This window comes from Sus scrofa, chromosome 14 (genome assembly GCF_000003025.6).
Source record: "Sus scrofa isolate TJ Tabasco breed Duroc chromosome 14, Sscrofa11.1, whole genome shotgun sequence".
NCBI lineage: Eukaryota > Metazoa > Chordata > Mammalia > Artiodactyla > Suidae > Sus > Sus scrofa.
In genome coordinates, this window is record NC_010456.5 from 51860344 (window position 1) to 51883383 (window position 23040).

Genomic DNA, 23040 nt, shown 5'->3' on the forward strand with positions numbered 1-23040 from the left:
GGGACAGCCCCTCTCTGCTACGGTACAAGGGGGCCCTACAAATGCCACTGAGGAAAACCAGAGGGTCTGTCTGTTTTGATCAAGGTCAGATTCAAGGATGCCAGCGTATTTTTTTTTTCAGTGTATTTTTTTATATAAACCTTTCACCACTACTGATCTCCTAAATTGGAAATATCATAGCCCCCTCCTACACAGAGAAGCCTCAGGCTATGATTGATCTAATGCAGTCCATCATTCAGACCCACAAGCCCACCTGGACTGATTGCCGTCAGTTTCTTCTGACTCTATTCAACACTACAGAACAGCACTGAATTACTCAGGCAGTTTTAAAATGGCTAGAAAAACATGCCCTGGCAGAGACAATAAATGCACAGGCTTATGCCCAGAGCCAATTCCCCAAGAAAAAAAAAAGAGGAGAAAGGCTACAAACATGAGCAAAACCTTAGAGGTGCTCCAGGGACTTGAAGAAAGCCCAAGCCAATTTTATGAAAGGCTATGTGAGGCATTCCCCCTCTATACTCCCTTTGACCCAGAATTAACTGAAAACCAGTGGATGGTCAATGTAGGCCTCATGAGCCAGGCACAAGGGGACATCCGACACAAGCTCCAGAAGTTAGAGGGCTTTACAGGCATAAATGCTAGTTAGTTGCGGGGGATAACAACCAAAGTGTTTGTCAACCATGACCAGGCAACACTAAAGGCTGAAAACAAACAAATGCAAAAAGGGCGAGCCTACTGGCAGCTACCTTGGTGAAGCAAACGGAAGGTACCCCACAGGGTCGAGGCTGAGGCCAGAGCCAAAAAGGGGGGGCAACAAGGAGGACCATCTCATCCAGGGCCAAAACTGGGATGAAACCAATATGCCTACTGTCACCAGGAAGGCCACTGGAAAAATGAGTGCCCTCAATTGTCAGATGATTCCCAATCGGGTCCCAAGCAGAGGGGAAGAGGCCAGGTGGTCCGGGGCCAATATCAGCTGGCCCAACAGTCATGTGGGGTCCCCAAAAACGGTTTTGCAGGCTGGCCATTATGAGAAACTATGAGGAAAACTAGGACAGACTGAGCTCCATTCTGTCAGGCCCCCGGGAGCCCATGGTCTGAATGAATGTATGGGACCAGCCCACTGACTTCATGGTGGATACTGGGGCAGAACACTCAGTGGTAACTCAGCCTATGGGCCCACTCTGGCAGAGGCAAGCCATCACTGTAGGGGTCACAGACAACCAAACATGGTACCCTTCCTGTTGTCTAGATGATGCACTTTGGGGGGACATAAAGTCATTCATGAATTTCTATACCTCCCCGACTGTCTTGTGACTTTGATGGGATAGGACCTATTGGCTAAAGCCAGATCTGTCAAGAAAAAGTTTGAATATCTTCGCTTTCACCTATCCCAGGGACAACATCAACTCCGCCCTGAGAGAAAGCAGGCTGTCTGCTCAATCCTGGTTCCCTCTACCCGATGCCAGGTTCTGGAATTTCTTAGGGCCACAGGTTTCTGCAGGATCTGGATACCCAATTTCTCCATTTTGGCAAAACCCCTTTATGAGGCCACAAAGGGGGGAAAATGGGAACCTCTGTTCTAATGCAACAAAAGGCTTTTGAAGAACTTAAGCGGGCCTCACCAATGCGCCTGGCCTAGGGCTCCCAGACATGGCCAAGCCCTTCTTCTTGTACATGCATGAGTGCACTGATGTCACAGTGGGGATCTTAACTCAGATGCTGGGGTCATGGCGTCGTCCAGTGGCATACCTTTCCAAGCAACTTGACTCGTTTGCCCAAGGATGACCACCGTGCCTGCAGGCACTTGTAGCCACAGCTCTCTTAGTGTCAGAAGCTGATAAATTAACTGTGGGACAAAAACTAACAGTCCGAGTGCCACATTCGGTGCTGACATTAATGGAATATAAGGGACAATACTGGCTGACTAACACCTGGATGGTCAAATATCAGGGAATGTTATGTGAAAACCTGTACATTCACCTAGAGGTAATGAGGACTCTAAACCCTGCAACCCTACTGCCTGTCAGGCCCGTTCAGTCAGATCATGATTATATTAAAGTCATGGATGAAATATTCTCCAGTCCACCAGATTTAATGCACCAGCATTTGTGGCCAAAGAGTACAAGTGGTGACAAAAATCACCTGGAAGTTACACACAGCCTATCAGCCCCAGAGCTCTGGTAAGGTAGAGTGGATGAATTGGAGTCTGAAACTGCAATTAAGCAAACTGTGCCAGGAGACACACCTGCATTGGGACCAGATCTTGCCAGTAGCCTTGCTAAAAATTAGGTTGAGCCCTACTAAACTGACTGGATTTTCTCCTTACGAAATCCTCTGTGGGCACCCCCCCATCCCCATTAAGGGTATAAGGGGGCACTTAAAGGAACTAGGGAACCTCACCCTGAGGCAGCAGATGCAGGCACTAGGGTCCACCCTGGCCACCCTCCATCAATGGGTTAGGGAACAATTACCCGTAAGACTAATCATAGACACCCACCCCTTCAAACCAGGGGACGCTATATGGGTAAAAGTGGAATGCCCAGCCATTAAGACCTCTTTGGAGGGGCCCACTTACTGTCTTTTTATCCACTCCTACTGCAGTAAAGGTGGCAGAAGTGGCTCCTTGGATTCACCAGAGCAGAGTAAAACCAGCATCATGAGACTGGGAGTTGCATCCCTGATCCCTCAACCCATGCAAGCTGACCATCCAAAAAAAAACAAGCTGCAGCTCCAGATACCCATGAGGATGACAGCCCTGCTCTAGTCACTCCAGAGGCTGACTAGTATACACACAGCAGAAGCTTGAGGAATCAGCCACTAGACAGGATAAATAGACTGTGTCCATTCCTCATTTTGGTCCCCTTATTGTGATGCACTGCTACCCCTTGTACCTGTCCGTTATTGTGGTCATTGTCCTAATCTTTGCCATAAGATGGTCAACGACTGCTCTGGCTGATTGGAAATGTGGCAAAAGGTACCTGCTTGTGCTCTCCTTCATCTTCTGGGGAAGGATGTTTTTTTGTTATTGGTTGCTTCTGGTCTGGGCCCCTTTTGCCCCTCTTGTAGACTCAAATTCTACCCCTTGTGATAAGTGTAGGGAAAAAACTTGGTATCAGGGGAAAGGTTAGATTGTCCCTCACCTCCCATGCCTACCAACCAGCTGCTTGTTATCGATGTACCACTCCCACCCTTTGCAGATATAATGGTAAAAGATATTGGATGGGATGGATAAAGACAAAATAACCAGGGGGCACACTTGCCAGGGAAAAAAGAGAAGGGGAACCAGGACTTGGGCCTACTGGACAGATAATGGGCACTGGGGCATGTCTGATGGAGGAGGAATTCAGGATCACACCCAGACCCAGCTAGCCAGGGCAAAGGATAAAACTATGCAAAGGATAAAACAACAGGCAGGCCCAAAGTCTCTACAGTCGGGGTCCAGCCCAGTCTATGACCAACTTAGGAAGGACCTGGGTCCAGACTGGGACTTCCCCACCCTAGGTAAGAACCATGTCAGTGACCCAGCTAAAAGTATTGCCCATGAGTTCAATGTCACTAACCGTTGGGTCTATGGAGGGGTCCTTATGTGTGAAGAATAGCCTTGAAAGGGGACCAGCCTAAATGCACTCCATTTACTTCAATGGAATCATTCCATAACAGAGAGAAAAAACAACTGGCCCCAAAGTTGGGTCTTGGCCTCAGAGGTGATTGGAAAAGAGTGCATTAGTAGAACAGGTCCCGATTTTACACAATGGGTAGGAGAAACTCCATGCAAAAGAACGTTTTCTTGAGACTCTACCAGTTTCGAGTGGTGCTCCTACTTGGCATTGGGCCCTGGCCTCCGTGGTTAACACCTTCCAGTGCCAATCCTCTCCCTATCAATCCATAGTCAACTGTACTATACATACTGAGGAGGAGGCCAATCCATTCCACAGCATACCTGAAATTAGTAAACACTGGGATAACCTGACTCAGCAACCCTGAACACTTGAGGGCACCTGATGGGCTGTTTTGAATATGTGGAGAAAGAGCATATACACAACTCCCCGCTTGATGGAAAGGGAGTTGCATCATTGGAATAATCCAACCGGGATTTTTCCTCCTGCCTAACCAGTAGGGAGAAAAAAATTAGGGGTTCTCCTTTATCAGTTCTAAAGGCTACAACCAAAAGGAGTCCTGTGATAGGAGGACAAGAGAGATGGGGGGGAAAATGAATAGCCACACCAGAAATGATTGAGACATATGGTCCAGCCACTTGAACACAAGATGGGAATCGGGGCTACCAAACCCCTATATATATGCTCAATCAAATCATCAGGTTACAGGCAGTACTGGAAATTATTACCAACCAAACAGCCACAGCCCTGGAACTCACAGCAAAACAACTACTGCAAATGCATGCAGCTATTTACCAGAACTGCCTAGCCTTAGATTACATATTAGAAGAAGGAGAATATGTGGAAAATTTAATCAAACCGACTGCTGCCTCCGGATAGATGACAAAATGGCCAATCCATAACCAACATAGATAGCCACAAACATCCGAAAAGTAGCTCATGTCTCCGTACAGACTTGGAAGTGCTGGAACCCTGGAGAACTATTTGGGAGGGATGTTTTTCAACCTTTGGGGGATTCAAAACCCTCATAGGTGTCGTTCTCATGATCTTGGGAGGCTGCCTGATCTTACCTTGTCTGGCTCCTCTAGTTATAAGATCTGTCTCTGGCCTTATTGAAGCCATGATTAAAAGGAAGACAGCCACACATGTGATGATGCTGTAGGAATGTAAACCCCAGCCCAAGATGATGCTCTTGGACCCTGAGAAAGAGATCAGAGCATAAAAGGGGGGAATGTAGTGGGGAGGGGGATGGGCCCTCCCAGAACAAAGAGAAGGCAACATGCAACCTCAGAACACGCTTGTGCAGTTCTGTAACAATGTAACATAACCTGAATCCATGGGCACAAGCATACCTCTAACTGTCCACTCAGAAATTACAGAGTATATGCTACCTTATAAGGGGGACAAGGGGACCAAAGTGTAAAAGAAAGACAACGGAGGGTATATAAGACAGCACCCCACTGCCTTTGGGGCTCAGCCTTTGGATATGAATCTGCTGAACCAGTGTCTGCATGAATAAACTCTGCTTTCTGGCAAAAAGGCCTCGGTGTCCTGTCTCCCTGTATGTAGGTCCTGCAACACTTTGACCAGAGAATGCGTCTCTGAGGGGGCTGGAGAAGGAAGGGGGCAGTTCTCCCTCCTGCTTTCATTGCTCTTGCATCTGCTCACCAGGCACTGCCAGCCTTGTGCCTGGACCAACCAGTTTCTATCCGCGGGAGCCTGATTTTCAATTTGATGATTCATGGCTCCCTTGCTGGGGAAGTTTTCAGCTTGAATAAAGAAAGCCTGACAGATTTGTGGATGCTTTATTAAATATAAATGACACAAAGTTGGTTTTGGAGGTAATATGTGGCTATAAACACCAAAGTGCTAAAACCTAGAAAGCAAAGCCCAGTTGGAACGGCCTACAGAGGCTGGTGAGGTTTAATGTGCTTCTCAAGGGAGGGGGAGGGTCGGTGCAGTATGGCACTGGGGATGTTGGAAATGCACCGTTCTTGGACCCCACTGAGTCACCCCCAGATCTGCTGAGTCAGAAACTCTGGGGTGACACCCAGCAGGGGTGTTTTAACCATCTTTCCACATGATTCTGATGCACACTCCAGCTTGAGGACTCTTGTTTCAAAGGAGTCTGGATTCATTCTTTCTGCTGTATCTCTGCATTTGTCACTCTGTGGATCTGAAAAGTCCTGCCTGACCTTCCAGGGTTACCTTGTCAAGCCCAGAAGATGCTGATGGAGACCCTCTCCTCAGGATGGGTTAAGTGCTCCTGCTGGGCAGTCACAGAGCACCCAGCATGATGTCTCCCATGGCAGTGATGAAACCAACTGGCCTTGTACTGTCCGTCTGATTGCTCATCTTCCTTAGCACCTGTGGTCATCTGAGGGCAGATTTTGTTCTTTAAAATCTAACAATTTAAAAATCCTGAGAAGATAGTCATCGCATAAACTTTTCTGTTAAAAAAATTCTAGATTTTCTTCTCATGAGAAGAAGCACGCCCATTGGCCCCTAGGTTTGAATTCTCTCACAAAACTGAGCCTCAGTCTCTTCATCTGTAAAATGGAGAGAATGATCTTTGTGCAACAGTTTTGAAAGTTAGAAATCACATATAGCTGCATCTAGCACATCAAAGGCACTAAATAAATGACAACTAGTGTTATTATCCACTAGGTAGAATTTATTTATGTGTACTTGGAAGCATTTTATTTGATTCTTAAAAAAAAAAGGACTGTGGGTTCCCTAAAGTCCCCAACTTCCTATAGGATTTTAATGAAAAATGCCTTTATGTTTCAAAATGCAAACCTTTCAGTAAGCTTCTGAAGGAATGATTATGATAGAATCTGTAAGTGGAATCTAAATTACCTGTGAGTGTTTTTTATAGAAAATTGCAAGCAAACACAAAGACTGTGTGTGTAGGCCTGTGTTTATGAGAGAGAGAGGGAGAAGGAGGGGGCAGTTCTAACGTAAATTTGCTTCATTTTTCTGTAAGCCCTTCTAACACAGCAATTTCCCCGACATTTTGTATTTGCTCTCTCTGTTGAAGATACCAACTACGACTTGTGGGAAGTGCAAACAAAATGATGTTTCTCTCTTTTCCTGAGAGCTATTCAATAAGTAAATGACTTTTTGCAAATCTGCCTGGTTGGAAACACTTTGGTGACTCTGAAAGTGAAGCTAAAAAAAAAAAGGTCATGAACACAGAGAACAGACTTGTGGTTGTCAAGGGGGAGGGGGTGGGTTAGCAGATGCAAACTATTATATGTAGGATGGATAGACAAGGTCCCGTATAGCACAGGGGACTGCATTCAATATCCTGTGAGAAACCATAATGGAAAAGAATATAAACACACACACACACACACACACACACACACACAAACTGAATCACTGCGCTATACACCAGAAACTAACATAATATTGTAAATCAGCTATACTTCAATAAAATAAAATTAATAAAAGGTCATGAGGTGAGTCCTGAATAAACACTCTAGAAACTGATGGGTTACCCAAATGTAGAGTAACTTTAGTAGGAATCCCTCTGGTTTCCTAGATTCTGCTACTTAACCCTGTCGTGCTGGCACAGATGACGGGCCAAGGTAAGGTGACCAGGGGAGGTCGGATGACATTCTCTCTCCTAAGAAATGCATTTGGGGCTAAGTGGCAGTCAGTGGGTCAGTGGAGACTGTTTTCCAGTACCTGGAGGTAGACCTTCAGGCTATGGCTGTTGTCTTCTGCTCACCATTTACATGTGTGTAGAGAAACTTGGAGAGGGTTGGTCTTCGGAGGAGACTGAGCACAGCTAAAGACACAGTCCTGCTTGGGGTCCTAATGGCTTTCAGGGTCCGAGTTAGGGCCCCACAGAAGACTGGCCCTTTTCCTGGCCTAAGGTTCCTTGTGATATCTTTTTGTCATCTCACTACTTCTCTGTTTTGCTTACACTACCTCCATCCATTTTGAAGCTGGTAAACCACAGGAGCATTCTTTGCCAACCATAAACACATACCAATATTTTAACATTTAGAAATCGGATCAATTTTAAGGATGTGGTGCTCTTTATCTCTGTGTATAACTATTAGTTAAGTTATGCAAAAAGACCCCTTAAATGGAAGCTGGTTAACTAAAATAATTCCTATCTATTGGGCTTCTAGTACCAACATTCAAAGGAGATCTGGAACTGGGAATAACACTGGATTGCTACTCTTTGGTTTAGAATAATAAATAAAAGTGGAGGCAAGCAGCATGTTATCACTGGGAAAGGCATGGAAATCAGCTTTTTTTTTTTGGTGCTTTTTAGGGTTGTGCCCACAGCATATAGAGGTTCCTAGGCTAGGGGTTGAATTGGAGCTGTACCCGCTGGCCTATACCAGACCCACAACAATGTCACAGCCGAGTCTGTGGCATACACCATAGCTCATGGAAACACCAGGTCCCTGACCCACTGAGAAAGGCCAGGGACTGAACCTGCATCCTCACGAATACTAGTCAGATTCATTTCCACTGAGCCAAGATAGGAACTCTGGAAGTCAAATCCCAACCTCCACAACTTAAGGATTAAGATGCATTCAAGCACCGGGGGTGCTGTTTACTTCCAGAATAATGTATAAAACTATTTCCAAGGGGGAGAATTTGGGGTGGCAGTAATTGCTCTGATTTGAGGTTGGCGGGAGCAATTAAATATGTTTCTGTCCTTAATTTATTTGGAACTATCTTGGAAGAAACAACAGTAGATTATATGAAGCACGATATAGCAAATTACTAACTTTCAGTTAATTTTGACCAATTGCTACTCATTTCCCCCAACATGCTAAATCAAACACCAAAATAAGAAGCCCAGCAATTTGGGGAAGAATAAACACAAAACAAAAATGGCCACATTACACTGTCTGAAGATAAAGCCCCTCAATCATTATTGTCGATAAAAAGCAAAGTTCTGGGGAGTTCCTGACGGGCGAAGCAGAAACAAATTCGAGTAAGGAACCATGAAGTTGCAGGTTCGATCCCTGGCCTCACTCAGTAGGTTAAGGATCTGGCATAGGTCTCAGACACGGCTCAGATCCTGAGTTGCTGTGGCTCTGGCGTAGGCTGGCAGCTACAGTTCCGACTGGACCCCTAGCCTGGGAACCTCCATATGCCACTGGTGCAGCCCTAAAAAAATAAAAAATAAAAAAATAAAATAAAAAGCAAAGTTCAGTTAGGTCCCAATGGTTATATTGTCCCGTTGGTCAGGGGCTGACTGTGGACCAGATTTGACAAACCTCCTTATTTTGTAAGGCCCATGAGCTAAGAATGTTTGTTTGTTTTAATGGCTGCATCCTAGCATATGGAAGTTCCCAAGCCAGGAATTGACTCTGAGCCACAGCTGTGATTTACACTGCAGCTGTGGAAATGACAGATCCTTTAACCCACTGCACTGGGACAAGGATAGAACCCGCATCTCCACATGGGCCCAAGCCGCTGCAGTTAGATTATTTTTTTTGGTCTTTTTAGGGCCACACTCACAGCATATGAAAGTTCCCAGGCTAGGAGTCAAATCAGAACTATAGCCCCTGGCCTATGCCACAGGCACAGCAACACCAGATCAGAGCTGTGTCTGTGACCCACACCACAGCTTATGGCAATGCTGGATTCTTAACCCACTGAGAGAGGCCAGGGATAGAACTTTCATCCTCATGGATACTAGTTAGATTTGTTTCTGCTGAGCCACGACGGTAACTCCTGCAGTTGGATTCTTTTTTTTTTTTTTTTTTTTTTTTTGTCTTTTTGCTATTTCTTTGGGCCGCTCCCACGGCATATGGAGGTTCCCAGGCTAGGGGTCAAATCAGAGCTGTAGCCACCGGCCTACGCCAGAGCCACAGCAACGCGGGATCCGAGCCGCGTCCGTAACCTACACTACAGCTCACGGCAAGGCCGGATCGTTAACCCACTGAGCAAGGGCAGGGACCGAACCCACAACCTCATGGTTCCTAGTCGGATTCGTCAACCACTGCGCCACGATGGGAACTCCTGCAGTTGGATTCTTAATCCATGGTGCCACACTGGGAAGTCCATGAATGGTTTTTATATTGTTACATGGTTCTGGATAAACACCAAAAGAATAACATTTTGCAATGCATGGAAAGTATATGGAGTTCCATTCTTTGTATAAAGTTTACTGGATCAATCTGGGCGCATTTGTTTATGCTTTCATGCTACAACAGAGTTGAATGGATGCAACCAAGACATAGGATGATGAAACTCTCTGGCCCTTTACAGGAAAGCTTGTGGCCTTTTGCCATAGAAACCTGTCTAGCCTTCTCTGTAACATGCATTTACTCTCAAGTCTTATGGTCCTGAAGGACAGGAATCTTAGTCTGTCTTATTACTGCTGTTTCTCCAGCATATGTGGCGCAGGCTTCACACATAGTCAGAACTCAAATATATTTGTCAAACATTTGAACACTGAACAACTACTTCTTGGCATTTTGCTAGTCAGATGCATAGACAAAGTATACTACCCTGCCTTTAGGTTTAAAATTTTTCTTTTTGGCTGCACTTGAGGTATATGGAAATTCCCAGGTTAGAGACTGAATCTGAGCTACAGCTGTGACCCAGCCACAGCTGTGGCACATGCCGGATCCTTAACTCTCTGTGCCGGGCTGAGGATAGAAGCTGTGCTGCTGCAAAGATAATGCCAGATCCTTAACCTGCTGTGCTACAGCAGGAACTTCCCTTTAGGTTTAAATTTAACTAGGAACATTGAATATATACCTGTGTGTGTGGGTTCTAAATGAATATATATGTGTCTCCTGAAACTTGAGTTGCAAGGAAGCAATATGAAGGAAACCTACACACAGTGAAGTTCAAACCAAGTTCAAACTAAGTCCAGAACCAGTTCTAAAGACGAATGCTGGCACCTCTGGCAAGTCACTTGTCCTCCTGAGCCTTGGTTTCCTCATCTATAAAATGGGGAGAGTGCTTAATCAACTCTCAGTGTTCCTGTGAGGCTCAAATAAGATGCTATATGTACAACTCCTAGGTGGGTGGCAGGCATCTGGTCTGCATGAAACAAACGACAGTCTTCGAGTACTGAGAATTCAGTGAACACTGTGGAGACAGAGTCTGTTATGAACAGAACTGGGAGAAGAGGGGGCACCTTGAGCTGGCCCGTGACGAAGCAGACCCTGGAGCCAAAAGGGAAGGTCAGCATCAAGATGCGCATGGCACACGCAGAGGAAAATGAAATGAGGGTGGCAGTACCGGAGGGCTGACCTTCAGGGAAGCGTGAGAAAGACACTGAGGGAGAGAAACAGCACAATATGTACGGCCTCGTTCCAGGGTTTGACTCTTATGTGACAATAATAGAGGTCTGCTACAGGAAGTGACAGCTGCCAATCTGTGTTGAGAACATTTCCCTCTGCATTATCATGTCACCAGTGTGGGCTATTAGCTTCTTCCCAGTTCTAGCCTCAAAGACCCTGGAGGTGGCGTTTCAATGCCTATGTCCCCATGTCCTGGCTGGGCCCAGTCATGATTTTAAAACCATTTGAGGACCCCATGAAGAGCTGCGCTTCCCTAGCAATTCCTGTGTGGGGGCCACTTCAAGAGTATGTTCTGGAGACAACAATTTTCTGGTCCTATATTCTGCATGCAATTCGGGAAGGAAAAAATATATGCACTGGAGGGTTGTTGTGCAAATCTTTCAAGCTGAACATGAGAAACTTTGACTAAAGCACTGTTGTGTGCAGGTGGCTTATGCTCTGAGGGATTTGGAGCCTGCTGATTCCTGAGGTCTGCTTGTGACATCGATCCCAGCGTGTAAGTGACTTGAAAAAACACACCCACGATGCAAAAATACTCCACCGTCTAGCCTGACGGCAGGCTGTCAGAATGTTACAGTCTGATTTTTATACTTCCTGCTGATATTTGGACATTTTCACAAGTATATCATGTTTACCTTTTTGGGGGATTTCTTTATAAAAATAGACATTGTGGACCTAGGCTTAAAGAGAGCTGCCTCAGGAAAGGATGTGTGTCGCAGCCTGCCATTTCTCAGTTGTTCTGGATAAATCATTTCACCCCCCATTGCTTGTCTGTGGGGCTGATTTTGAGTTCAGGCCCCGCTCTCACAGGGACTGAGCTGGTTCTCTTGGGAATATTCTCATCACAGCTACTCCTCTTCCTGGCACAGCCATACCTGGGTGTCTGTTGGGTATAACCGGTGCCATGATTTGTCACAGCGTGTCTGAGTTGAAAGGTATCATCAACTTGCCAACCTCACCTGACATGCCAGATTCTCACCTTATTTTACAGACATGAAAACTGAGGCTTTTAGAATTTCAGTCAAAAACTGACAAGTGGCAACTTGACAAAGGTCCAGGTTTTCTCGCTCAGGAAAATTATATTTTGACCACACTGTGCAGCTACTTTTCCAAACACTCGTCTCCCCTGAACCCAGTATTTTTTTTTTTTTTTGTCTTTTTACCATTTCTTGGGCCACTCCCGCGGCATATGGAGGTTCCCAGGCTAGGGGTCCAATCAGAGCTGTAGCCGCCGGCCTACACCACAGCCACAGGAACGCGGGATCCTTAACCCACTGAGCAAGGCCAGGGATCGAACCCGCAACCTAATGGTTCCTAGTTGGATTTGTTAACTGCTGAGCCAAGACAGGAACTCCTTTAACCCAGTATTTAATGAGTAGTTCCAGGTCATAATGGGCTGGGAACCCAGGCTTCCCCTATGTAATAAACACCAGCAGTCCCCAGAGTTACCAGGGGCTTGGGTGGGGGTGAGGTTTGCTGGCTGCCTTACCAGGTTTATCAGAAGAACGAGGGACTAATTGTCTTTTGTTTTATTTTTAGAATTCAATCAACATCACTGTCCAACTTGATTATGATTAGCAAGATGTAGAAAGGCTGCATATAAACATGGGCATACGTGTGGCCCAAGAACTTTTTTTTTAACTCTTGGATCCAATTAAAAGATTCAGGGCACCCTTCATATTTGGCCAATCTTTGGGAAACCTGCCTTTTACTGATGAGAAAAAGAGAAACTATTCTAGGTTAACACACTTATATTAAGTCTAAGGCAATAAGCATTAGGGTTCCAGAATCCGTTCTAGGCTGAGAAGCTCACAGAACTGCAACTATCTGCTCAACATATGACAACAGGGACACATTACAAATGAACAAACTAAGACAAAGCAGAGAGAAGAAACAAACCACTGATCACACATTCTGATTCAGGTTGACTGCAGTACTTACTTCCATCCATACCGTACCCTAAACATAGAAAAGAATAATCCCCTAGGCTATTCTGCAGTACATCCCGGGCATGCTCTGTAGAAGTAAGAATATGTGTTTAAATAAATCCCATTATAATTCTAACTTTCCACTTTTCTCGACTGGCTTCTCTCACCAGCAATTATTGGAGTGATTGCACAATCCTAGCTTTGCAGAACCCTCTGGGAACATCTCACTGCTGGGGTAGGTCAGACATGGTGCCTTAGATCAGAAGGGCAGCACATTAACTGGGAGTTTGGGAAAGATAAGGAAAAGGAAAGCGCAAAACCGCCTCTGTGGTTATCATTTTTATCCCCGCTCCCTTGAAGTGAAGCTAGCTTTCAGGTATGCCACAGGCAAAAACTAATGAAATGTCATTTTACCCTAAAAGAGGATAAACACACCCAGCACCTGTGATCACTCACCTATTTAATGCACCAGGGAGAATGGAGGGAAAGCAGGATCTCCTTAGAGCAGTTCTGCTTTAGACAGATTTTAATATTAAGAAAAGTGGCTAACGAGGTTGACAGCTATTTTGGAAGCAGAACTGCAGAGGGACTGCCCAACACAGCACACCTAGGAGGCGCTTTTCGCCCTCCCAGAACACCAGGTGAAAAACTGGGGGAAAACAGCTAAAGAACAAACAACAAAACCAGCCCTCAGAACCTTGCAACAGCTCACCTCTGAGATGCAGCCGTCTGGTCAGCTGATCCATTTTGTGTTTGAATTGTTCGCCTGTCTAGCGCTCCCAGGAAGAGATGGTGTCAGATGTCTGGCACCTTGCTGACACTCAACAAACAATATTAATCCTTATCATATGACTTAATTGAAGGCCTGCACAGGAAGCTAACAGACAAGGTTTCATCTGTCCTCCCTGCCCGGAAGGGACAATTCCACTTATTTGGACAACTGTGAGGTGCCTGGGAAATGGGACACACTCAGCTCTTCTCTCCTTGCCTCACTCCAGTAGTAGGAGAGCTACTTACTGCCCCACGGAATAAACACGTGACTGTGCAGACATGTGACTTCTGGGTCGACTTCCTTCTGTCAGCCTTGCATACAAATGCCTATTCTTTCCTTCTTTAGATAATAAACTCCTTGTGTGCAAAGATTGTACGGCTTACATATTGAGAACCTTCGCAGGAGCACCTCGCAGTATGTTCCTTAATCCTACTCTGCTTCCCCAAGGAATAACTGGCCACCAAGAATTCCAAAGTGAGCCCCACACATAAAGGATGTGTGGCAATGGAAACAATAAACCTAAATGGCCTGTTTTAAATAAAAGCCAATGTACCCCAAACCAAGAAACAATGAGGAGGACTAGACTGCGAGTGCTCCTTCCCTTCATGGACTCTCCCCTTCTTTCCTGAGGCCGGAAACCTCTGCCACTCTAATACTCAACTAATTTCCGTCCCGCCAATGAACACGGACCAAATACTCCAGTAGAACAAGGCATATAAAATATTTAGGCCCAGGAGTTCCTGCTGTGGTGCAACGGGATTGGTGGCATCTTGGGAATACTGGGATGCAGGTTCAATACCCGGCCTGGCACAATGGGTTAAGGATCTGGTGTTGCTGCAGCTGCAGTATAAGTCACAACTGTGGCTTGAATCTGATCCCTGGCCCAGGATCTCCATATGCCACAGGGTGGCCAAAAAAAAAAAAAAAAAAATTCCTTCCTTCCAGGAATTCACACTTCAGGCAAATGAAGACTCACACAGAGGAAGAGATAGATAATGCCTACTAAGAGGCCATAAATACTGTAATAGGAACAGACTCAGAGCTCTGGGGGTTGGGGGGAGGAAGCAACCCTTGGGTGTGGATGCAGGTCCAGGTTGTGAACGATCAGGAAAACATGGTCTAGGACTCCAGGAAGAGCCAGGCCCCGGGACGTGCCTGTGGTTGATTGTGCAGCCTAAGGAGAGGCTCGCCTCCTCCCAGGAAGCTTGGCCTCCAGGTCAAGTGAACACGTTGTTCCACCTAATTGCCTCATTATCATGTTCCAGGCTAAAAAGATTGCTTTTGACTGCGTGTTCTTTTCAGATGGAGAGGGTAGAGCTGCAAGTGAGGAAGAACTGTTAGCTCATTCCCAGGGCTTGAATAAGCATCCCATGTGACTTGCCTTCCATCACTGCGGCAGGATGGGTTCTCACCTCCTTCACCTTCCTCCCAGCCTCAGCTCTGGTGTGCATCACACTGCCTGGCACATGGCTGGCAATCTGTAGTAAGATGCCCTGTGGCTCCCTGCAGTGCATGTTGCTGAGACCAGGTGGACCCCACTTGCACACACCTCCCCTTCCTACTGTTCTGCTGTGTTGGGGCTGATAACTCAGGGTGGCTCACCTGGAGCCCTGCCTCAGGGTGGGGCCAATTCTACAGTGCAGGTGGGAGCCAGAAGCTCTTCTGGGCGGAAGCAGGCTCCAGCCAAGACCCATTCCTACTCACCTCTTGAGAGCACTGCGCCAACCATCTCAGGCACAAGAGTCCTCACTGGCTCTTTTTCCAGGGAACTGGACCTAAGCTATAAAAGGCAATTTCACAGGTACTTTTACTTCATGGGAGGTGGGCTATTATTCACATTTCTTAATCTTGAAAGTGAAGCTTAAAGACATAGTCACCGCATCAGTGATAACAATGGTGCTTACCTGGAGCCCTGGCTCCCAACTCAGCATCATACTTTTGGTAATTCTCCAAGCATTCCTGCAAGGCTGAGATGGGGCTCCAGGCTCTGGGGTCTTTGGGCTGACTGTAGTGGTAAAGAAGTATTGGATCCTCGCAAAGACACATGTACTCCGATGTTCATTGCAGCACTATTTGCAATAGCCAAGACATGGAAACAACCTAAATGTCCATCGACAGGGGAGTGGATCAAGAAGATGTGGTACATATACACAATGGGACATTACTCAGCCATTAAAAGAAGTGAAATCCTGGCATTTTTAGCAACATGGATGGACCTAGAAATTATCATGCTAAGTGAAGTCAGCCATACAATGAGACACCAACATCAAATGCTTTCACTGACATGTGGAATCTGAAAAAAGGATAGACTGAACTTCTTTGCAGAACAGATACTGACTCACAGACTTTGAAAAACTTACGGTCTCTGAAGGAGACAGTTTGGGGCATGGGGGGATGCACTGGGGTTGTGGGATGGAAGTCCTATAAAATTGGATTGTGATGATCACTGTACAACTACAAATGTAATAAATTCATTGAGTAATGAAAAAAAAGAAGTATTGGATCTTCTTTTATTCAGCTGAGCAGTGAGGCAGGGTGGAGGGAGGAAAAGGGGGATGTCAAGTACTGGATATTGAGAATGAACTTAAGGACTTCCTAGGATAGCACAGACTTGGCTTGAAGATATGAGTGAGGCAAAACAGCAGTAAAGTGAACTTTGTTTGAAGTGTTTCTGTCGAAATATCTTTAATTTATCATTTAAGGTCAGGATGTAGTGGGGAGGGGGAAGGGCCTTCCCAGAACAAAGGGAAGGCAACATGCAACAGCAGCACCTGTGCGTACATGCGCAATTCTTTAACAACGTAACAACCTGAATCCATGGGCAGAAGCATATCAAAAACTGTTCACTCAGAAATTACAGAATATATGTTACTTTATGAAGGGGACAAAGGGACCAAAGAGTAAAAGAAAAAATAACAGAGGGTATATAAGGCAGCGCCCCACTGCCTTCGGGGCTCAGCCTTTGGATATGAATCTGCTGAGCCAGTGCCGGTACAAATAAACACTGCTCCCTTGCAAAAAGTGTCCTGTGTCCCAGTCTCCCTGTATATAAGTCCTGCAACAAGAAGATGCCACTTAGAGAGAGACAGAGAGACAGAGAAAATAAGGAGAAGAGACCCTCCACATGGTCCCTAGATACAATCCAGCTACACCACGTGATTAAATACTGGTGTTGTTTATCACTAGTAGTAGAATAAAAATGCCAGTGGAAATTTGTACCAGGTATCCTGATGCAGCAGCATCAAAAATGCCAGTGGACGGAGTTCCTGTCGTGGCTCAGTGGTTAACGAATCCGACTAGGAACCATGAGGTTGCAGGTTCGATCCCTGGCCTTGCTCAGTGGGTTAAGGATCTGGCATTGCCATGAGCTGTGGTGTAGATCGCAGACGCGGCTTGGATCCCGTATTGCTGTGGCTTTGGTGTAAGCTGGCGTCTACAGCTCCCATTGGACCCCTAGCCTGGGAACCTCCATATGCTGCAGGAGCGGCCCAAGAAATGGCAAAAAAAAAAAAAAAAAAAAAAAAAAAAAAAAAAAAAGAGCCAGTGGACATTTGTACCAGTACCCTGATGCAGCATTATCATTAAGGTCACCCAAAGCCACTTACAGCAATATGCTATAGCAGTTCCCTTATGTTCTTCTCTGAGCAATTTAACTTCTCATCCACCCTATAGTACTTCCCCGCAAACTCGCTCAGAGGTCCAGGTTTTGTTTGCAGTGCAAGGGGGACCAGCAAGGGAAAGATAAGGAAGAGATTGGAGGAGGGGTGCCATGGGCATGCCATTGGTGGGCTTCTGTCTCAATTTCCTCCTTGGCTCACCCATGTCTGGCTACATACAAGGTGACAGTAGGCACCTCCAAAGTGCTCACAAACTGACACATTACCAGGAGAAGTACCCATCCCTTCTGGGGCCTGGAGACTTTGCCAGTTCTTCAGGGCATCTACTGCTTCCTTTGTAGGGGAGATGGAAGGTAACATAGGAGCCTGTGTGTTATTCCTGCTGGCTTGGCTCCAGACACAGCTGTAAGAATACATCATTTCTGTTGTATAAATAACTTCCTTTGTATTGGCACATACACACTACTATATATGGAATAAATAACTGACAGGACAGGGAGGTGTGCTCAATGTTCTGTAATAACTTCTATGGGGAGAAAGAATGGATATATGTATAAGGTATAGCTGATCCACTTTGCTGTAAACCTGAAGCTAATACAACATTGTAAATCAACTATACCCCAATAATTTTTTTAAAAGAATATGTCATATTTCTCTGGGTATGCTCTTAGGATCTTTCACCATAAAAGAAACTCACATACTGTATGTGACTTTCAGTGTCATTTAGAAATGCCCTTCTCCTAGTGGGTATATTCCTATTCCTATGATTGGATCTGATTCAGTTCTCAAATATATGATAATGCAGAACATTATCACATACTCATTGATTTGGTATGTACAGGCTTTGCTCTCTTCACCACAATCATTTAAAAAGAGCCCTCTCTCAGGTTGGTGTCAGGGAAAAAGTATTGTATTCTATGGATTTGTTTTTATAATTTTATTTCTATTTGAGCAATGTCCCTTCATTCTGCAGGTGCCCGATTGAGGCTTTGGGTTGGAGCTCTGGGTTAGAAAAGATCTCTATGCAGGCATTCGTACCCTGAGTTTGGCAGGAAGGGGGATGCTGCAGGAGGCAGCCCAATGCTTCAGCAAAGGGCTCCAGAGTCAGACAGATGCTACACCACACACTAGCTGTCAGATCTGTGGCAAGGCTAAGTATTCATCCTTCCTTTGTAAAATAAGCGTAATGATATCAATTTTACCCCCATGATTACTGGATCTCCAACATGATGCAGGCAAAATCTCAAGGAAAGGTTTATTAATCCCAGGTGCATAATAATAAAGAATATTTTCTATTTTTCATAGACAATTTGAAAAAGTAGGGTTAGTATTTACTACTCTATCTATATCCAGTCAAATGCATTTTCTTGCACAAAATGATTAATAATATTTGTTTGATGAATGAAGGAATATGCTGCATTATCATTTCTTTTTCATTAATCTACTTTCACATACATTACCTAATTTAACATCAAATGTACAGATGTCACCCTAACATCCCCAGCTTAGTGTGCTGTTCTGAATCCTTGCCTTCCTATTCATGTCCACTGCAACCATCCTAGTTTTACAGAGGCATTTTAAACAGAGTTTAATGTACTTTAAGTGCATAGGTTCTACAGCAGAGTCTTGGTGAATCCAGGTTCACCTGTTCCCCCACCCCCTTTCCTGTCTGTGATTTTGGGCAAGCTTTTAAAATTACTCATTCAATTTCTTCCATGTATAAAATGAGGACAAGAGTAGAAGCCTCCTCACATGGTTAATGCCAGGATGAAATCAGGCCCTTCATGGAACATCCTAGAACAGTGTCAGGTGTCAGGCATGTGGTAATGCCCTACCTAGAACACGTCTCCTTGCTCCAGGCACAGGGGCTGCAGGGCTGAACCAGCGCAAGTTTTTGTATTCAAGGAGCTGACATGCAATGCCTTTCTTTTTTTTTTTTAATTGCCAAGTGGGAGTAGGGAGGGAGAGGGATGGACTAGGAGTTTGGGGTTAGTAGATGCAAACTATTACATTTAGAATGGACGAACAAGTTCTTACTGTATAGCACAGGGAACTATATCCAATTTCCTGGGATAGGCAATGCCTTTTCTTTTACATTTATTATCTCCATCACTAACACGTTAAGCTCTTAATAGAACAGGGTTTTTTTGTTTGTTTTTGTTTTTTTTGGCTGAGCCTGAGGCATGTGGAAATTCTCCGGCCAGGGATTGAACCCTTGCCACAGCAGCCTCCCAAGCTGTTGCAGTGACAATGCCTGGAACCTTAACCTGCACACCACAGGAGAACTCCTTAACAGAATAGTTTTGATCGTGTTGCTTCTCTAATGAAAAGCCTCTGATGGTTTCCCACTGTCTGCCAAATAAAAGGCAGCCCCTTCAAGCCTGGTGCCAAATGCCCTCTGCAATGTTTCTCCAATATTTCTAGCTTTAATTCGTGCTTTGCTCTTTCAGGTCAAAATTGAATTGTTGCTGCCCTCGAACATTTTCCCTCCTGCTCCAGACTTCCCACCACATGGAACGCCCACACTGCTCCTCTGGGCCCTAAACCCCACCCTAGGTCATGCATCCTTCTGGCCACTTGGACCAGAGCAGCTGTTCATCTCTAAATTCCTGCCACACTCCCCTGCTCTTCCTCTGCCTTCTCCTTCCTTTTTTAATTTAAATTTTACTCATTTTTTTTGAGAAGGTAATATATTCATATGGTTCACAGTTGAAGAACTCCAAATGGAAATGTTTCTCAGACACCTAGTGTCCTGCCCCAAAGGCAACCAATGATTTCAGTGTCTTTTGATTCCTTTTAGAGGTATTTTATGTGTATATATAAGTTTACAGATTCTATTTTCTTTCATACAAATGGGAGAATGCTGTACACACATAGGCGTTTACACCATAGATTTTGTTTGCCATCTTGCATTTTTTCACTTAAAATACCATGGAGGAGAATACTTCCATCCTTTCACAAGGAGATTCCTCATTCTCTTTAAGACTGCAATGACTCCACTGTATGGATGGATCATAATTTAGTCAACTGATGGCGATTTTGGTTTTTTTCCTGTGTTTTTACCATTACACACAATGCTGCGATGTATATTCTTCATTCTGAACTTATGTAACACATGTAAGTATTCCTAGAAGTGGACTTGTAATTGTGATAGATGTTGCCACATTCTCCATCTTAGAAGATGTATCAATTTACACTCCCATCAGCAACATGTGAGAATGCCAGATTCTTCTCACTCTTGACAACATAATGTGTCACCATGCTTGTTAGTCTTCTCCAATCTGATAGATTAAAAATGAGATCTTGGATAGCTTAATTTGCACATGTTTCTATACTTAGAGAATCCAAGAGAATCAACTTAAAAAAAAAAAAACCCTGAAAAGTTCTAGTTTCTTTTTTGAATTGCAGTATCCTAAGAATAATTTTAGAAATAATGGGGATACTGGCCTCAAGTTTTTCTTGTTTTCATTTTTAGGAACTTGCCACCAGTGGTTCTATTTGCTATCCTGGCTGCTATTGGTTGGACAAGAATACTTCTACTGGGTGATGTGGACGGTGTGGGCTAAGGCCCTTTGGAGCAACGTTCTGGCCAGCAAGGTCATGCATGCTGTAAAATGACTCAAGACCGGATGAGTTCTGCTCTTGGTGATTCTGAGTTTGGGCTGCCCACACAGAAGGAACAGAGAAAGTAGCCCTTGTGGCCTTTGCTTCTGAGGGCCTGGTGAGATGATGGCTGGGTCCCTGTAGGCACTGCTCCCATAGCCAGAATAAAGACCAGCCATTGTTCCCATCTTTTCAGAGGACTGCTGAGTTCATTCTACTTTCAGAGCAACAAGGTCCAAGCTTATCTACAAAGTGTCTCTTCCTTGCAACTTTCGAACCTACATAATATAGGATGATGTGATTTAACTATTAGGAGCACTAGGCTTGGAGGTGAACAGGCCCAGCTTTGATTTCTGGTTCCATCCAGCCTCCCGCTGCCCATTCCAAGACTCATAAACTGACTGAAGTTCCCATAAGGAAGGCTCAAAAACATTTATATAATAAATATGGATTCTGTAACCTAACATCTACCTTAATGATCCAGAGGTCATGGACATTTTTTCCTTATTAGGGCTGTACCCACATCACATGGAAGTTCCCAGGCTAGAGGTCATATCAGAGCCACAGCCACTGGCCTGCACCTCAGCCAGAGCCACACCAGATTGGAGCCACATCGGTGACCAACACTGCAGTTCGTGGCAATGACGTAACCTCACCCCACTGAGCGAGGCCAGGGATCGAACCCACATCCTCATGGATATAAGCCAGGTTCTTAATCTGCTGGTTCTTAATCTCCTGTAAATTTTTTTTTTCACAAGACTTCATTTCAAATTATAAGGTTGAAGATAAATCAGAAAACTTTTGTGATTATTTTCCTAAAAGCATTCCTTACTTTCATGAGAATATATGCTTTGATCTATATAGCCTAATGGAAAGAAAGTTCTGTGAGTGTGGGCTGTGCCTGGGTGAGTCAGGGCCTTGGAGCACCCTATTTTGCTTTCTGCTTTATGATGCAGTGTCAAGAATCTCAGTCACAAGTTACCAAGTAATAGGCACTTATAGAAATCAAATTAATAACAATCAAAACATTACATTTAATTATTTTTCTACATGTTCAAGCACACTTTACCTGAAAATCTTTACCTCTAAATGCTATGTTTAAATTTAAATTGTGTGTGTGTGTGTGTGTGTGTTCTACCTTCCTCCTGGGACTTAGCAAAGAATAAACCATGTCACTGGAAGTGTCATTTAATGACTCCCAAAGTTTAGTCATCACAGCACTGATCATTTTGATAAACCTTTAATTATTATTTTTAAAAATTTATTCTGTAAAGTAAAGGGATGATGACTAGCAGTTATGCTGCATGGATATCTCAATTTTCCAATATAGCTTCCTTTTTATTACCCTAGATTTCTCACATAAGAGAATAAATAGGTTTTTTTTCCCTAAAAGTCTGAATAATTGTTGAGAAATTTAGCAAACTTCCTCTTGTGTTTACACAGTAGATAATACAAAATCGTGAGAGAATTCTACATATTCCAGAAAGCTTTGCAGTCTCTTCCTTGATTTTGCAGCCTTCCTTAAAACAATCCTGTCTACACTGACAGGCTGGAATGTGGATAGCGCCATGCCACTCCCCTACTGCAAGCCAGAAAACCAGACAGGAAGGCTGAGTCACTGCAAGCTGTTCTATTGGATTTTCCTGATGGCTCTGTCTGGGCTCCCTCGATAGATTCAAAAGGGAGACCTATTTCAGAGAATTAAGTGTCCCATCTGCAAAACTGTTCATTACTCCCAAAACCATTTCTTTTCTTTCTACTAAAACATTTAGTCACGTTACTTATGATCTGATCAGCTTTCTCTCTTAAAATAACTTGAACTAAGAAGGCCTAGAACATGAAAGCAAAACTGGATTGAAAGACTTAAATTTCTCAGAGACATTTCCAAGGGCTTCTTATTTCTTTTTTGCTGTTTTTTAAGGGCTGCATCTGTGGCATATGGAAGTCCCCAGGCTAGGGGTCGAATCTGAACTATAGTTGCCAGCCTACACCACAGCCAGAGCAATGTGGGATCTGAGCTGCATCTGTGACCTACACCACAGCTCACAGCAACACTGGATCCTTAACCCACTGAGTGGGGCCAGGGATCAAATCTGTGTCCTCATGGATACTAGTTGGATTTGTTTCTGCTTTGCTACAATGGCAACTGCCTCCAAAGGCTTTAGAGATGTCTTTCTTCTCTCAAGAGCTCACTGAGGTCTCTAT

The 23040-nt window shown here is 44.6% G+C and overlaps 1 protein-coding gene across 26 annotated transcripts in view; it reads right to left on the reverse strand.

The window, feature by feature from the left end:
• CHRM3 (cholinergic receptor muscarinic 3) overlaps positions 1-23040 on the reverse strand; it is a 545038-nt gene that overhangs the window by 41719 nt on the left and 480279 nt on the right. Inside the window, exon 1 of one of the 26 annotated variants that reach the window (XM_021071815.1) lies at positions 15320-15770. The exons of the other annotated variants lie outside the window; for them this stretch is intronic. The gene's annotated coding sequence lies outside the window, so the exon portion shown is untranslated. Of the gene's footprint in view, positions 1-15319; positions 15771-23040 lie in introns of those variants that run through there. 26 annotated transcript variants of the gene reach the window in all.